The sequence below is a fragment of the Pteropus medius genome, unplaced genomic scaffold (genome assembly GCF_902729225.1).
Source record: "Pteropus medius unplaced genomic scaffold, Ma_sr-lr_union100, whole genome shotgun sequence".
Classification (NCBI taxonomy): Eukaryota; Metazoa; Chordata; class Mammalia; order Chiroptera; family Pteropodidae; genus Pteropus; species Pteropus medius.
The window spans coordinates 3,452,203-3,461,144 of record NW_024350319.1 but is presented as its reverse complement, the minus strand read 5'-3'; positions in this window follow the sequence as shown (position 1 = coordinate 3,461,144).

The window sequence follows — 8,942 nt, the reverse complement described above, 5'->3', positions numbered from 1 at the left end:
AATGGCATCAAACTCAGCAATAGTGAACCAAGTAAAAAGGCATGCAAAATATACACACTCGGGTTGGAAGTCTTTTTCCAAAAATTCTAAACTATTATATCTCATGAGTGTAATATATTATCAGATAAGTTAATTATGATACTCGAACAGATCAGAGTAAGAGCAGAGCTCCTCGTTTCCTCCCTTCCCTTCAACTTTTCTGTCAAGGAATTGGAAAAGAGAGAATTGACATTGATAAAGGGCAGATTAGACATTTAACGTCATTTAACATGCTGGTCTGGATAAATTAAAGCTGAAGAGAATGGAACCATGTGAATGAGATCAATTATCCATAGGTAGTGACCTCCTGGGGCCTTAAAGACCAGGAGAGGTGTCAAAAAACCAGAGACAAAAGGTTGCAGCCTCTGCAACCCAAAATTTTAAAATGCTGAAGGTGAACTCATGAAGTTGACAGCAAAAGCAGGCCAAGAGCTAGAAGGGGCTCTGGACATCCACAGTCTCAATGGAGCTGGGGTTGGGGGCCTTGTGATGTTGCACCAACAAAGGAGAAATAGCCTAGAGTTTTCACTGACTGTAGAGTCCAACATAAGTCACTGGGGGGAATGCAGCTGCCACGAACTAACGTGATGTCCAACGGGATCGATGGGACTATGATGTTTCCAAAAGAGAGAGCAAGGATCCCCCTCCCCCGACTTAGCACACCTGGCCACATCTAGAACACTAAGTCATTCCCCATTGCTCCTGATTTGTATAAAGAAGAGCTTCATATGACATTTACCCTGAGCAGCAGTGACTGAACTTTGATTTTGGTTTTTATCTCAATGAGGTAAACACTGCAAGGCCCTGAGAGACAGCGGTGTATTCGAACAGTGCATTAAGGAACATTTCGGTTTTTTTCCCCCCACTGCTTCTCCCCTCTTCCTGAAGGTGGAAGTCCCCAGCTGTCTGGATAGTCCTGGGCCCCAGAGCCAATGTGGCTTGTTCAGTGATGGGCACATGACGTGGCTTGCGGGGGCGGGGGCGAGGCGGGGGGTTACCTCTCAGACTCATAAACAAGCCTCTATGAGTTCAGCCAGTTAACTGCATCAAAGATGGAAAATCATCCACTCACACCTCATTTTTTTGACTCCATATAAGGCATACTTTCCAACAATTACGGCTGCCTTGGGAAGGAGTGAGCTCCTCATCACTGGAAATGTCCAAGAGCAGAGTGTGGGTAACCCTCTGAGTACAGATACAGACAAGGAAAGACCAGGCAGAAGTGATGCGGGTCCCTCTTCCAGATCTGACGCCATGATCCTACATTTAGATCACCCTGTTTTTCCTCATGATGAAATTTCCCAAATAACTCGATTCTCCTAATTTGGAGTTTGCAGTCCCCCATGAGTTACAATTTCAGGGTTCTGAATCCATTTCAAAATAAAAAGTCCTCGTAGATGTTCTTTGATCTGTCTATAGATGCTGAGAACCTGCTATGAGAACCTGAATTCAGAAGGGGAGCGGAACTGCACTATTTTGCCTTTCTAGTTTTCCAGGTACACTCAGAAAGACACCATGGTGTTCCCTCTGGCTCCCTCTTTAATCCCTTTTAGCTTTTTGGCAAAGAGGCAGGAAAAAAAAAAAAAAAACCCTTTATGAGGATTGTGAACATACCGTGGTGAAAACCAACCTCTGATTGTTTTCTCCTCCTTACCTGCTTGCCAGTCAGCTCAGTTCAAATCCATTTGAAGCAAGAGAACAAATTACTGCTGCTAATTTAGGGCCATTACAAAATTTACAAATTAAACCTAGTCCCATTGGTTTTCCTAGCAACCGTCTCTGAGTCATACAATGAGATGAAACTATTGCTCTATCTATTTAATGAAGTCTGATCCTAAGAGAAGTCCAACTATATAATTCACAGAGAGTACCCACCCTCGTGTGTGCAGAAAGAGCACTGGGCAGGGAAGCAGGTGACACAGATGTGGATTCCAGTCCACTGGGGTCAAATCCAGAACTGGAACATATCCCAGGACACTCACTGGTGGTAGCACCCCCGCAAAGAAAAGGGGTCTGAGCTCTGCCAACGGAAGGGAGGCTTAGGTGCCTGAGTGAGTGAGTACCACAGGCACAGAGCAATTTGCAGCAAGGAGTCTACTTGGACAAAGCCGAGACACAGCGAGATTGAAACCGAAGGGCAACCGAATCCGAGGCGCCGGCTTCCTGCGCCGCTCAGCCAATAGACCGACATAGGAGTTGGGATATTTAGAATAAGTGTTTATTGTCAGAGCACTGGCGATCTGCGAAGGCAGCAGGTTAACACCTTCAGAACTACCATACCTTCTCAGTCCGACTTAGGGTATTTAAGGGAAAATCTAGGTGTTATTCCGGGGGCTAGTGGCAGTTCCAGGGGTCTGTTGTGCTTCACGGAGCCATTCCTCTGGCAACGTGGTCTTCCAGTGGCCTTAGCAACCCAGGAACAAAGATAGGAGTAGTCTGGAAAGGATGCCAGACCAGAAGGATTGTGGTCAGCAAGCAGAAGAGCATTAATCATAAGTCTCAAGACAACTTTCTACATCAGGAGACGTTCTAAGCTCTGTGTCAAACTGCTGGAGACAATCTATCAGTAAGCTATTGGTCAAGGAAAAGTGAAACTGGGAACGCTGTGAAGCCTTTGCTATGGGGTCCCAACCAAGGTCTGAGTCTGGGCCGGCTCTTCTAGCTCCACAGAGTTCGGCATGGCTTAAAGCAACAGGGCCGGCCTAGGACATGGAAGCAGCCTCGGGCAAGTACTTCATTATACTGCCAACACCTAGGTAGGATCTGGGAGGGTGGGCCAGAAGGAGGGCATACAGTTCTCAGCTTGGTACCTGCACAATAAGGGTCTTGAGCTATACCATTTCAAGGGCCCTTCCAGCTCTTTTGGGTAGTAGAACTAATCTGGTTCTGGACCAGTTTAAAAATAACCATATTTACAGTCAGATAGAGATGAAAATAGTGGCTTTATTGATGACCATTGGAACATTTAAACTGGAACCACAATGAAATGACCTTAAAAATGGCACGACATTGACCTAGTCTGGACCTACATGTGGGTAGAATTGAGGATATGGCACATACACTCAAGGGTAGGCAGCCTGACTCTAACTCCTGAATTCTGCAGAGAGACATGGTCCTGGGCTGGGATCCAGCTGTCCTTCCTACAGGAAAGCATAAGCAATAAAAAAAAAAGTCTCCATTCTGTGAGCAGCCAGACTGAAAGAGAGCCCACAGTTCAAGGCCCTTCTCTAGCCTTGCCAAGAAGAGAAGTCTTTTCCTCTCATGGGAAGAAGTAAAGAAGAGGGAAAATGATAGGACAAGCTAACTTAGTCCCTCAAAGAGGGCAGAAGTTCCTGTTTAGTAGACTGGCAAGAATGCAGGAGGAGAGAAAATAGTTCCCTAACACAAGGGGAGAAGTTGAATGAAATACTAAAAGCACACAGCTGGCTCATGGCAAATGCTCCTTGCCTTTCATTACTTCCCACAGAACAGACCTCTGGCCACCCACACCTCTGAGTGAAGAGAGCCTGTAATTCCCAGCAGCTGTAAAGGAGGCATATGCTACCACCCACGCACATGCTTCAAGAAAGGTCAAAGTCCCTTTGGAAATCAAAATCTGAAATAGAACATTTCATTTCTGTCCAATGACAGCTTTGAGTTGATTAGAGCTACTGAATTATTGAATTTTTATGGGTATAAAATTTTTTTAAGTTTTCTAATATTTCTCAGTATTACAAAACTATAGAATTTTATAATTTTCCTTGTAAAAGAGAGAGTGTGTTTATAAGCATGTACTTTGTAAAGCCCCTGCTGCCAGTCTTTCTGAATTATTACCATCGGGAGATTCAGTGCCTGGTGGTATAGCATAAGTATAGCTAGATTGCATAAATCTGAATCTTGGCTCTGTCACTTATTAGATATGTGACTTTAGAAGATTCACTTGCCTTCTCTGAAGTCGCTTGTCCACTCTGCCTGTTTTGTTTATTTTCATCTGCAAAATGGAGATGCTAGTACTTACCTAATTGTACTGTTGTGATGATAAAATGAGTCGATACATGGAAAGCTCTCTGAAGGGTGCCAGGCATACAGTAAGTACTGTGTAAGAGTAGGCTCTTATTATTATTCTCTGTTTGGGCCTCAATGTTTCCATGTATAAGTGAGAGTTGAATCAGATTGTCTACCATATAGACACTATATGTCCCCTTTAGCTCTCCTTTTAGATTTCATGAATTCTGGTTAAGTCTAGTCTCTAATTTGCTATATTATGCTACAAAATATCTGACCAAAATTCCTCAAAGCAGTCAAAGTCATCAAAAACAGAGAAACCAACGAAGAGGAAACTAAGGGGACATGATAATGTGATAAACTGGATGGGATCCTGAGACACAGAAAGGACATTAGAAAAGAAAATGAGGAAATCTGAAAAAAGAATGGACTTGAGTTAATCATGTATCATTGCGATAATGTAATAATGTAAGATGTTGAGAATAGGGGAAACTGGCTATGGGATATGTGGGAACTCTCTATACTACCTGTGATGGTTAATTTTATGTGTGAATTTGGCTAGGCCATGGTACACAGTTGTTTGGTCAATACAAATTTAACTATTTCTATGAAGATATTTTTAGATATGATTAACATTAAATCAGTACACTTTGAGTAAAGCAGATTATCCTCCATGATGTGGGTGGGCCTTACCCAATCAGTTGAAGGCCTTACAGGAAAAGACTGAGGTCCTCTTACAGAAATCTGAATAAGGTATGGACTTGAGTTCATAATTATGTATTATTAATTGTGACAAATATATTATACTAATGTAAGATGTTATAATAGGGAACACTGGCTGTGAAGTATATAGGAATTCTCTTTACGACCTTTGCAAAAATTCTGTAAATCTAAAACTTTTTTTTAAATTATTTTTTAGATTTAAAAAATAGTTTTAAAAAATAGTCTTGAAGAATCTAATGTTCCAGGCAGAAATAAGATTTTGCTTTACAACAGTGAAATGAGAAATATATACCATTATATCCCACAATAGCATCTAGAGTTCTGCCGAAATGATACAATGGGGCGAAAACTGATTTCTCTTTTTTGACTTGTAAAAGAAATAGCCAATGAGTATTTTACAGTGTAAATATTGTGCATATGGAAATAATCAAAAGCGAATACACTGAAAAACTAAACTCTTTTACTTAAAAGGGGAGTGAAATGTGTTTTTAATGGGAATATTTTTTCATTTTTAGTAATTGCTCCTCTCTTTCTAGCAGCTCTTTTCAGACACTTTAATAGACCATAGTGGCAAAGAGATAACTGGGAGCAGGAGAAAGAGAGATGTTGGGAAGAAAGGTCTTTACTCTGTCTGGCAGGTCATGTTCAGAAAATCAGGTAAGTTAAAGATGAAGATATTCATTCAGAAATATTTATTGTTTGCTTACTATATACCAAGAAATGTGAGGACTTCTAAAATGAATCATTTACAAAAGTTGCCTTCAACATCTTATTAGTTAGGATTACAACATACACACACACACACAATTTACATAAAGATAGGTTATATGAGTCATATCCTTATATAAATCATGCTTGTATAATAAATGTAAGTTATGTAAATAAATGTCACATATTACATATACACGTAAATAAATATGTAAATCCTATCTATCTATCTATCTATCTATCTATCTATCTATCTATCTAATCATCTTCTGGGTAGCTCACTGTCTTTCCTTGCCTCCCATAGGCAACTGTTCTAATGTGTTTAATATTTATCTTGCATGTGTGTGTTACTGCAAAAATGTATAACATTGTTTTATTGCCATATATCTTTAACTTATGTAAATGATAAGATGCCATATATCTCATCACATTTTCTTAGTTTTTTTTCAGTAAGCACTATGTTTTAATACCTTTTCTTATTGTAATGTGAATATATACTTTTTTATTTGTAATTACTCCATAATTCTCCAAGGTGAGTATCCTGGAAACAAAGAAAGACCTCCTCTGCTAGTTCCATTGTGGTATTCGACACTCTCCTCTCATCACCCCCTTCCTCAAGGAAGCTTCAGTTGGTTGATGCATTCCTTTGGGTCTACAGTAAACATATTCACTTTCACAGACCTGATCATCTAGGAACGTTTCCAGAGAAGAATTCTGGCTCATTGCATTAAGAAGACTGTACTGGCAGCTTATTCAAAGCCATAGTTAGCGCTACTCTACAAATCCTCTCTGCCTCCCGAGAATATATTATTTCTGACTATTATGGAATATTTTTTTCCTTGACTCCAGAAGACTGTATTAATTCCCTCTCCAAAGTAACCATAGGATTTCTGAGGATTAATGATATTTCAGAATGTGCACCTGAAGGTGAAAGGTCTGTGAGGTAGGAACCAAAGGCCTTGTCCTGGCTGTGTCTGATTGGCTGGTCCATCTTGGGCAGATCCTAACAACCTTCTGTGATTAGAATAGGTGCTGAAATCACTCTTCCTGCCTTTGAATCACATTTCTGCAACTTTCCAGCTGTATAAACTTGGGCAAATTACTCACTTAGGAAATAAGGTAATTAAACCACAGGTGATTTCTAGGATGGATTCCAAACTAACTACTGTTTTATCCATAGATGCTTTCCTGGATGCTCTGTGCCCTTTTAGTATTGTTCTTCTATCTGCAATGTCTTTTCCCCAATGTCTTCTTCCTTCAAGGTTCTCTCCAGACAGAATGTTTTCTGAGGAAAAATAAAGCTTTTCCTCAGAACTTAGATTTTAAAAAAAGAATGGAAAAATATTAGAGGTGGAATAAATGAAAATAAAATAAAATCTTTTATTTTGCTTACTAATTGATCTAATAGATAACTGTTCAAAGAATTAAGAGTAACAATGTATTAGGTGATTATAGCATTTGAATGAGTGAAATAAATAACATTAATGTATTAATGTTATAGTGTTATAAAGGGAGAGATGGATTGGGAATACTATGTTATAAGGTACCTGCAATGAATGTGAAGTGGTATAGTGTTATTTGAAAGTGGACTTAAATTTGTTAAAAATGTATATTATAAATTGGTACATTAAGAAAAGAGAAATGGAATTACATAAAATGCTCAGTTAAAACCAGAGAAGGCAGAAAAAGAGAAAAAATAAACAAAGAACAAATAAAATGAATGGAAAACAGTTATGGACATAGTAGATATTAATCCAAATATATCAATAATTACATTAAATATGGATGGTCTAATACACTAATTAAAAGACAGAGACTGTCAGAGCAGATAAGGAAGAAGAAACAACTATATGTGTTTTGTAAAAATAAGAAACTCATTTTAAATATAAAGACAGGCTAAAAGTAAAAAGATGAAGGAAGATATACTATAAGACTAATCAAGAGAAAGCTGTAGTAGGTGTATTAATTTCAGACAAATCAAACTTCAGAACAAGGGAAATTATCAGGGATAATGAAAAAGGAGTCAATTCTCCAAGCAGACATAGTAATCCTTAATATATATGTACCGGAAAACAGCACCAAAACACAGGAGGCAAAAACTAGTAGAGCTGAAAGACAGACAGACACATTTATTATTATAGTTGGAGACTTAAATACCCTTCGAGTAACTGGTAGGTCCAGCAGGCAGAAAATGAGTCACAATATAGTTGAACTGAACAGCATCATTAATCAATTAGATCTGACATTTATAAAATATTCAATAACAGAAGAAAACACCTTTTTTTTCAAACTTATATATGAAATATTTACCAAGACAACCACGTTTGGGACCATAAAACACACTTGAACAAATTTAAAAGACTAGAAATCATACAAAGTATGTTCTCAGATCATAATGAAATTAAACTAGAAATCAATAGGTAAACAAACTCTCAAATATTTAGAGATTTAACAACACACTTTTTCTTGGATGTAGTGAAAGCAGTGCTTATAGGGACATTTATAGCATGGAAAGCCCATGTTAGAAAACAAGAAAAAAATCTAAAATTGACAATCTAAGCTCCCACCTTAGAAAATTAACAAAGATGAGCAATGTAACACTGAAGCAAGGAGAAGAAAGAAAATAATAAAAATTATAGCAGAAATAAATGAAATTAACTAAAAACATAGGGAAAAATCAATGAAACAAAAAACTCTTTGAAAAGATCAATAAGTTGATAAGCCTCTAGCCAGGCTAACCAAGAAGAAAAGAGAGAAGACACAGTTACCAATATGAGAAATGAAATAGGGGTCATCACTATGATATGATGGACATTAAATATTAATAAAGGAATATGATGAATGATTCCATGTCCACAACTTTGATATTTCATAGATAAATTTTTTGAAAAGCATAAAAATACAAAAACTTACACAGGGATAAACAGATAATCTGAATAAGGTTATAACTTTTAAAGAAAAGTAAATAAATAATTAATAATCCTCCAAAAGAGAACCACAAGATCTAGATGGTTTCATTGGTGAATTCTACCAATATTTAAGGAAGAATCGATACCAATTCTCTAGTCTCTTCCAGAATATAGAAGTATAGGAATACTTCCTAACTCATTCTATGGTGATATTACCCTAATACCAAAATCAGATAAAGACACTATAAGAAAGAAAAACTACAGACTACCAATATCATCTGTAAAATTGAGATATGGTAATACCTACTTTATAGAATTCTCGTGAGTAAATACTGAGTGTTTAATGAGTAAATAAATGTAAAATGTTTGGAAAAGTGCCTGGGACATTGGAAACACTTAGTAAATATTAGCCATTCCTTCTAATGGGGACAATAGGACTAAATATTTTAAAAATAAAAAAATAAAAGGCATACAGATTGGCAAGGAAGAAATAAAACTGTCTTTGTTTGCAGGTTACATGATTGACTATATAGAAAACTCCAAAGAACTGAAAAAATAAAAAACCCTTCTGAAACTAAT